At 44.6% G+C, this 9,510-nt stretch overlaps 1 protein-coding gene across 2 annotated transcripts in view; it reads right to left on the reverse strand.

Moving 5' to 3' along the window:
* The window catches only part of JADE1 (jade family PHD finger 1), a 62,079-nt gene extending 60,073 nt beyond the window's left edge, over positions 1-2,006 (reverse strand). Inside the window, exon 1 of one of the 2 annotated variants that reach the window (XM_004389272.3) lies at positions 1,749-2,006. The gene's annotated coding sequence lies outside the window, so the exon portion shown is untranslated. The remainder of the gene's footprint in view (positions 1-1,748) is intronic. The other variant, XM_023743153.1, reaches the window with a different exon arrangement.
* Between the last annotated feature and the right edge of the window lie 7,504 nt (positions 2,007-9,510).

Here is a 9,510-nt window from a genome sequence, read left to right on the forward strand (position 1 = left end):
CCCGCAGCCCCCCACCCCCGCCCCCGGTAGCGCTGCTGGGACCGTTAGGTGACGCTCCGGCCGCGACCAAGAAGCGGCCGCCGCCCGCCCCCATTTCCACACGGGGCCGCCTCTCCTCCAACGCCAGAGGCGGGCTACAAAAGTTGGCCCCCGGGCCACCCAGCACCTGCCCACGTGCCGCGGAGGCTCGCTCCCGGGTCTCCCCCGGCCCCTTCCCCCCGCCGCCCTCGGCCGCCAGGTCACCTATTACCGGTGGGAGGGGAGAGAGGCTGCTATTTAAACGCCCGCGGAAGTTGAGGCACCCCCACTGGCGGGTGCCGTGCACCTGCCTCCCGCCGCCGCGCTCCGCCACTTTGAGCAGCAGCCGCGTCCTCGGCCCCGCCTCCTGCCCGAAGGCGGGCGGGGGGAGCGGGAAGGAGGTGGAAGGGATCGAATTTCTCCAGCAAATGGGACCGTTCCGACAGGAATCGGTTCCCCGGTCAACATTCCACATTCCATCCTTCTCTTGCATTTGCAAGCCTGCGCCGAGCGACCCGGAAAGCCTGATGGCTACCGAACAACAGCCCCCAACTCACAAACACACACTCACAAGCACAAGACACGTGCACCGAAGGGCTTTGCAACTTGCAGTCCCGGGGAACACACTGCACGTTCATTTAAGGCTGCAGAGACCAAGCGACCCCACCCCCACAATTTGCAGATGGTGCCAACGGTTGCAATTTGCAATCCGTTTTAAGTTCATAATTAATCGGTACTTTGCTCTACCTATGCAACTCCTTCCTAATTTCACCGATGAAGGGTTTTATACTTTCCAGGCAGTCTTGCTATAAGTAAAAGGTCTGATCATTGGAAACCCAATTTGGAAGAATCGAATTGCCAAGCTGTCCCTCCACCTCCTGCTCACTGCCCTTGAATTGATGCAATGAATATTTTGGACATGTGGTGACGCGGTGACAAGAGCCAGGACTGCGGCCACCCCACACAGATGTACCTACACATACACACATACCTATGTTTGGACAAATATAGTACCCCCCCAACACGGTCACACACACTCTGGATTCAGATATGTACGCGGACCTGCGTTCTGCCATTGCCATCTGTCTACCAAGTTGCTACTATGCTTTCCACTTTCATGCAGTCCAATGCACTTTGGCTTTTTAAAGAATTCTATAAACTAAACCCAACTAAACCGGGCTTCTGCTCCTGAATGCGCTTAATTGATGATTCACCTGAAAACCGCACGTTCTTCACAAATCCAAAAGAAGAAAAAGCTCTAAGTCTTCAGCCCCCCAAAATTGAAAAAAAAATAAAATAAAAATAATAAAACTTACTGATCCAACACAGATCAATTCTCAGGATCCAAAAATCATCCTCTCCTCCTCCTCTCCGGCCCCCGCCCCGGCAATGCCCAAGTTACTGTTGGGATAGTAACGCTGCGCTGGGCGGCTGCCTCCCTCCCTCCTCGCTACATATCGAGAACCCAATCTTTTGGCGCCATATTAATGACGTACTATATTATTTCCACTAGGCAGCGACCTTCGGCATTAAATTACTCCCGAGAACTCCCGAGCAAAGCAACAAAACCATCAAATATGGCTGAGCCTGCTCGGCTCGTCCTGCAGCCGCCGCCGCTGCCGCCGCCGCTGCCGTGGGATCGGGACGCGCATACGGACCCACCCGCGGACACGCGCGGACACACGCTCGGCGCGCCCACCCCGCGCGCCCCCCGCGGCCCGCGCGCGTACCTGCTGCGGAGGGGCTCGGCCGAGGCGCTGCTGGGCTCCGCGCCGCTCGCTCGCTCCGCGCTGCATGAGTTTGGGCCGCGGCGGGCGGGGAGCCGGGCGGGCCCCTGCTCTGGCCGGCGCGTACACACCCGGCACTCGCTCACGGAGGCACTCTCGGACGGACGTTTGGCTTGTTATGGAGGAAGGACTGTGTGAATCAAACTCATTTCTGGGTCACTGCTGCCACAGGGGGGAGCACTTTAATCCCTTGCCAAAACGAGAGGGTGGGGACGGGAGGGCGGAGGGAGCGCGAGGGGAGCCTTCGCCGCGGGGGACTCGGTCCCTCGTTAACTCTTCGCGGCCCTCGCCGCAGCTAGCTCGGCCTGCAAGGGCGCCGGCTTGCGTCCACGGGGGCTTGCAAAGAGCGCCACTATTCAGATCTTAAAAATCTCTTCCTTCTCTCATGTGAGCCTAGAAATTCTTGAGGTGTCTTCAGGCAAGGAGGTGGATTTTTAAAAATTATTCCCATTCAAACTGTTCCAGTTCCAACTCTTGTGTGACATCGCTACACGTAGATATGGATTGTTTCTAATTAGTTTTAATTTATGTAGATAAAATATAGCTATTAAGATGTGTAACTTGGGTATGAAGTTTTCATCTTTTAGGATGAATGGTAAAATAAATTTTTTGTTTTATAGTATCAATTTTAGGGAGTTGTAGGTTAGATTGACATTTTTCAATACAGAGAATCGATTCTTGAGTCTGAGTACATCTTTACCTAAGTTTGTATCAAACCGATAACGGCAATGCTTATTAATCCATTAGAAGATAGTGGTTAAAAAAAGAACAAAATAATGATAGTGGTTATTTATAAATTGAACACCTTGATGTTACACAGTACTACAAAACTGGACATCTTTCAAATATGAGAATTGGGCATAATGCTAATACTGGAGTTGCAGACTAATATAAAATTAGTCATCAGAGATGCATTTTTGAAGTATCTGTGTGTAAAAACGAGTAATTAATGATTTTCCACAGAACAAACTTGTTTTTTCTCGTGGAGGTGAATATACTTCTTTCATGGACCACCTAAAATAAGGGTGTATATGACATTCAGTTTCAAAAGGAAAAAGACCTCTGAGTACAGATTATAACTCCCATTCAGTAAATAGAAACAGCGACCACAAATTACAATATTCAGTATCAAACCCAAAAGGCATACTTCTCCGTTGGAAGAATTCTTCTGAATATGTTAGGTTTGATTGCACAAAATCACACACCAGCCCATCCACTCACATCCAGAACGTAATAATCTGATCAATGCAAAACAACACTGAGCCTTTCAATTATTTTTCAAAAAACTAAACCGAAGGAAATCTTAAGTCTATTTCCTCTTTCTTCCTCTTATTTCACTAATGAAGAGTACAAAGACTCCCTACCAGTCCCATTCATGTGCTCACTTAATCCTGTACAAAGAGATCACACATGTAAAGCACCATGTTGACTATCCTTATTACTATTTTAGTATTGCACTTTTAGTATTGCACTACAGTTGTTATTTTTATTGGTTCACCTTATACACACTCTTCAGTAGAAGTAAAAGCACACAGGCTTCACAGACAGACTTTCGTTGGATCTGGCTCTACCAGTGACCAGCCTGTGTAACTGGGAAGTGTATTACAGAATTTATCTATAGAGCTTCAGTTTCTTCCCAGGTAATAAAATAAGGTTAACCTCCCCTAACCTAAAGGGCTGTTAAAAGGAATGAGATAACAATGTAAAAATGCCTAGCAGAGGACCTGCCACTAGGATATCAACTTCCTCAGCCATCCTTCCTGTGTCTCTTTTTTGGTGTCCTCTCCATGGAAAATTGCAACTTTTCTGAACTCTACCCATAAACCTGTCAAGTGGATTCCAACTCATAGCGACCGTACAGGACAGCGTAGAACTGCCCCATAGGATTTCCAAGGAGCGGCTGGTGGATTCGAATTGCCGACCTTTTGGTTAGCAGCGGTAGCTCTTAACCATTGCGCCCTCTAAACGCTAGCCAGCCTTATTTCAGCCATTCTCCCAAAAACAATTTTAAAAATCACACTTGCCACTTACTATTTTTTTCTGATCATTCCCACTGCCCAAAATCACAGACAACAAAATGAAACAATGAGGTAAAATGGCACAATGGCACAAATTCCCCACACTGATACATTGATCAGGACTCATGGTCCCATGGACGTCCTTATGCTATGGCTTCGGAATACTGATCAGCTGAGGGATGCAGTGCCATGCAGTAGAAATAGCATTAGACTAGAATTCAGGCGATTCCCATGAACTCACAATATGACTGACTGGACAAATCTCTTTGGGACTTGGTTTCCCCACCGAGATGGTAGACAAGATGATGTCTAAGGCTTCTTGCCTGTTAACATCAGTAATTTCTCCTACCAGTCTTAGAGAATGAAGAAATGAAGGACAACTCAAATCCATAAGGCATATGTTAAAAACATTTTGTCATTAATGATCGGCACTTGGCATTTCTTAAAAAGTGTCTTTTGCCATCAGACCATTAAGGAAACTTTCATACAACCTATTTCTAAACTGGGAAAGGCAATGACATGGTTGCCCTTGTGGCAGCACAGATAATAAAGTCTAGAATAAGAAGTACTGAGCTTGCAATTAGAAAAACGAGTTTCTGGTTTCACTCTGTCATTTACTGCCTTACCTTGGCAAATCGTTCGCAATCTCCATTTCCTAGTGTCTGGAATGGGTCTGTTAATTCATATTTTATTATCAAAGAATTTTCATTTCAGAATTGTACTTCTTCACGTAATGTTTTTCTATCTTCAGGTCTTTGATCTCCTTCATATCATACCTTCATCTACAGACCACTTCAACCATCTGTTCTCCCTGGACCTCATCACCTACTGGAAAATTCAGCTATTGTTAATCAAATTCAAATATCTCTAATTCCAATTACTCCCTCTGAGATGCCAAGACTTCCAAAGCCAATATCTGTCACATTGAAGAAAATAACTACAAAGTGAAAAGTTGTCAGTGTAGTTGAAATGTCAAGATTCAAGTCTTTCCTGATCTGATCGGTGTTTGTGGTGATAATCGCAATTCTATATATCCGCTATGTGTTGCTGTAATCATTCAATTTAATTATTTTCTTCTATAATAGTAGACTTTTATATAATAAAAATTTATATATTTGTCTTCATATTCCTTGAAAACATACATGATTAAATCTATGAATGATTACTTAATCATTTCATTTCTTCTACATCTCTGTAGGTAAAGAATTACAAGTCCTTGGTAAGACATTTAGAATTGTTCATATCTGAAATGAAGTAGGTGCATAGACTAATGTCCTATATTATCTCATTCCTTTAGAGCATAAGCAAGAAATTCTTACTGACAAATACCATTGCCAGTTGGTAGACATTACACCACAGACAGAGAATTTTTTATTTTAGATAAAATAGTCTGTATTCTAGTTTATTTGTAGTTTAATTGTTCGAAACCTTGAATTTATGCCCAAAATAAATCCTGTTATGAAAAGGGCTTAGGTTCTCAAGATTTTTTTTTTTAATCTAAAAATTAAATGGTAGAAAACAATAACTTTTTGTTAAGTTTTTTGAACGATTTTATTTTGGGAAAAAATTAGTTCAAAGAGGAGTAAATAAGTATAACTATGAACAAGAAGAGGAAATTTGGAAATGATATCCAGCATATGCTTGAACCCCAAGAAAAGAAACAGGAGGGGCTGGGTAAGAGTTGATTAGAATTCCCTATCTGACCTGTCCATAAGTCCAGCATCCGGAACAGTCTTGTTGTCACTCCAGGTTGGTCTTCACCTTCAAAGGTATGGAATGATTGTAAGAACAGTCCTGTAGTACTTCCTTGTTGGTGTCGGTCAACTAAATTATTTTTGTCTCGAGATTCTTTCTCCCTTTTCTTTTGGTTTTAGTTTATGGTGCTGATTGTTTTGATTTTATTGATTTTCATAATGGCAAAAACAGCACTAGACTACTTGCTAGAAGGTTGTTGGTTCGAACTCACCAGAGGGTGCCTGAGAAGACAGACCTGGTGATCTGCTTCCAAAAGGTCATAGCCTTGAAAACTCTATGGAGCACAGTTCTACTTTGACACACACAGGGTCACCGTGAGTCGGAATAAACTCAACAGCAATTGACAACAACAGCACAAGTTAAGATGTCGAAGAGAAATAAGACATGAGAACTGGAGAGGAGATAATTAATTTAATTCAGCCAGATGGAAATGTCCAAGCCTAAGGAAGCTCAAAATAAGAAAAACTTCTGCCTAGTCGTGAAAATAATAGATTATCATGGAGAGAATTTTGAAAATTTACAAAAGTGAAGGAAGGTAATAAAACTCACTCAAGGATTATAAACACTGCCATGTATTCTTCTAGTCTTCTTCTTACGCATCTTTGGTAAAATAGGAATGACATCACACATTCCATTCTATAGTCTTCCTTTTTCACTTAACGTCTTTCATTTCGTAATTGTATTTTTTCATGTAATTCTTTTTATCTTCAGGTCTTTGACTTCCCCAAACCATACCTTCATCTACAGGCCACTTTACCATCCATTCTCATAGCTGCTCCCTGAACCTGCCAACATTTGGAAAGTTCTGTCTTTAATATCAGATTCAAAAATCTCCCATTCTGATTACTCCCTCTGAGACTTCCCAATCCTATGCTTCTCACTCCACCTTTCTTTTTATCTGGAAAGTCACTCCAATCCACCCCTACCCCTCCAGCTTTCTCTTCTTACTAGGTACAGAGCAGATAAACTCAGAATGTGATCCCCAACCAACAATAGCAGCGGTATCACCTGGGAACTTGTCAGAAATGCATTATTTCCAGCACCATCACTGAATCAGAAACCGGGGGCTGGGATCCAGCAATCTGTGTTTTGACAAGCCCTCCAGGTAATTCCTACCCACACTCAAGTTTGAGAACCATTGGTGTAGGTTCTACTTCCACCCACCACACTCTAACAGTGCTGTTTTCTAAACTTTCTTACCTAATTTTCCTTCATTTACTAAAAAAGTATTTATTAAGCAGCTATTATGTTCCAGCCAGGCACTGGAGATAAAGTGATGAGTAAATCAGGCTGCCCACAGCCCAGTGCCAGTTGTCCAACGATTCCAACTCATGGCGACCCAATGTGTGTCAGAGTAGATCTGTGCTCCATAGGGTTTTCAGTGGCTAATTTTTTTGGAAGTAGATCTCCAGGCCTTTCTTCCCAGTCCCCTCTGGGTGAGCTCAAACCTCCAGCCTTTTAGTTAGCAGCCCAGCCCATTAACAGTCACCATCCAGGAACACCCCACAGCTCAGTAGAATACATAAATAAGCAATAACAACTACAGTGTTTAAGGAAGCATATAGCATGCGTACATAATCTTACATGGGTACGGTGGGAGGAGGGGGAATCAGAGGACTTCGCAGAATAAGTGGCAGTAAAATTGAAACCTGAAGGACAATAGGTGTTAGCCTGGTGAGGAGAGGTATGTATTCCAGCTTTTTTTTTAAAAAAAAAAAAACCCTTAGGTTGCTGTGCTGGAGAATGGATGGGGGAGGCTGTGACTCGAGGTGGGGAGACTAGTTAAGAGACTTCTGCAGTTACCAGGTGAAGGACGAAGGAGGCTTGGAATATGATCCTTGTTTATGAAGTGGAGACGAGTAGACAACCAGCCTGTGAGGGCGACATCGTTAACATTGCCCCAGCTTCTCAGAGTCTTCAACTCGCCAACTTAGCGATTGGGTGTAGGAACTCCTTCATCGACCTAATTGGGGCCCAGGGGATGTCTCCCGGGGTACAGGGTCCCTGCGGGCATTTCAGGTGGGCTTCCGTGAGGTAGAGGCAGTCGTATGCGGTGAAAAGTTGTCGGGAACACCAAGGGAAGGGCCTGCTGGACGGGGAGTAGTTTGCAGCCCGCTGGCCGAGGGACCCAAGACCTCTCCCACACGCAGAGCCAAGGAAACGCGGAGCGGCTGGAGCCTGGCACAGAGACATCCTCCCCGACTGTGGCTGGGGGAACTCGGGCCCCTGGCAGGAGTCCTTCTTCAGACCCTTACATCGGGCAACTCCGGCTCCCCTTCTTGGAAATCTCTGGATCAGATCCCAGGCCCCGTCTCCCCCACCTCTCTGGGGTCGCTACCCCATAGTCTCTTTTTCCCTCCTCCGGAAAGCTCCATTTTCTCCTTTTCTTTCACAATAGACCTTAATGGCCCATTATAACCTGAGCCCAAATCATTAGCAAATGAAAAACGGGTTTCCTTTCCTCTAAGGTAGAGAGGGCAGAGTGGGGAGCAGTTGGGAGGGGGAAAGGAAGAAGGGAAGGAGGTACTCTCCCAAGGGTCTGGTTTGAATGTTAATGAAGCAAGAAAAAGGAGGAAAAGCAGTTAAATTTTTGGGTTAAAATGGCTTGAATTTTCACTTTTTCACCAGGAGGGATATTTACTTGTGGACCACACTTGATTGATTGGATGTCAGAGGTGAGGGAGAAGTTGGCGTGAAAGATCGTTTCCAGGTCTCTGGTTTAGAGAACTGAGTGAATTCCTTCATTTATTCAACAGCTATTGAGCTCTGAGTTCTGGACTTACAATGATGGATAAGACAAATAGAGCCGGGCTTCCTGGAGCTTACATTCATTCTGAAGTTTGTGATTCATGTTCAGAGAAAGAAAATGCATGGTGGGATATTTACATTGAGTTTAGTGTGAGGTGGCCACAAGACACCCTAGTGAAGATGACCAAAAGGCAGGTGGCCCCAGAGGAGTGGTGGGGTTAGATAGCTTGGGTTGCAAATATTGATTTAGGAGTTATCAGCATGGAGAGATTAATTAACTGAGGCCATGGGAGTGAGTGAGATCAACCTGAAGTGTGTCTAAAGTGAGAAGATAGAAGAGCCTGGCTAGAAACCCAGGAGTAACAATATCGAAAGGATGGGGGGAGGAAGCAGCAAAGCTGACTGAGAAGACAGGAGAAAAATGAGTTGAATATTCAGTGAAAAAGGTCCTAGATTCATTCGACTAGTTTAGCCTTCCCCATGCCTGAACTTGGCCTTCTAAGCACTGTTGGAGAAAATCACTGAAGAACCAAACCGAACCCATTGCTGTCGAGTCGATTCCAACTCATAACAACCCTATAGAACAGAGTAGAACTGCCCCATAGGGTTTCCAAGGAGCGCCTGGTGGATTCGAACTGCCCCTTTTGATTAGCAGCCATAGCTCTTAACCACTAGGCCACCAGGGTTTCCCGGAGAAAATCACAGGCCTGTGCCATTGGTAGCTCCGTATACTCTGTTCATGATCCCCCTCCTCCACAGTGCCTTCAAGTCACTCCCTGTATCCCTAGTCAGTTCAATCTCCCTTACGTCACGGAATTTGTCTCCAAGCTTCCTTCCTGTTTTCAAGCCTGCCATTCTGCCACTTACCTCAGCACTTTTTTTTTTTTATTGTACTTTAGGTGAAGGTTTACAGAACAAATAGTTTCTCATTAAATAGTCAGTACACATATTGTTTTATTGCATTGGTTAACAACCCTACAACATGTCAACATTCTCCCTTCTTCACCTTGGAGGACATTTTTTTTTTTCTTTGTGAAAATATACATTGCCAAAGATACACCATTTCAGAAATTTCTACATACACACTTCAGTGACATCGATTACATTCTTCCAGTTGTGCTGCTATTCTCACTATCCTTTTCCAAATTATTCCATCACCATTATCTTCAACTCACTGCCCCCTA

Source organism: Trichechus manatus, unplaced genomic scaffold, assembly GCF_000243295.1.
Source record: "Trichechus manatus latirostris isolate Lorelei unplaced genomic scaffold, TriManLat1.0 scaffold00239, whole genome shotgun sequence".
NCBI classification, from domain to species: domain Eukaryota; kingdom Metazoa; phylum Chordata; class Mammalia; order Sirenia; family Trichechidae; genus Trichechus; species Trichechus manatus.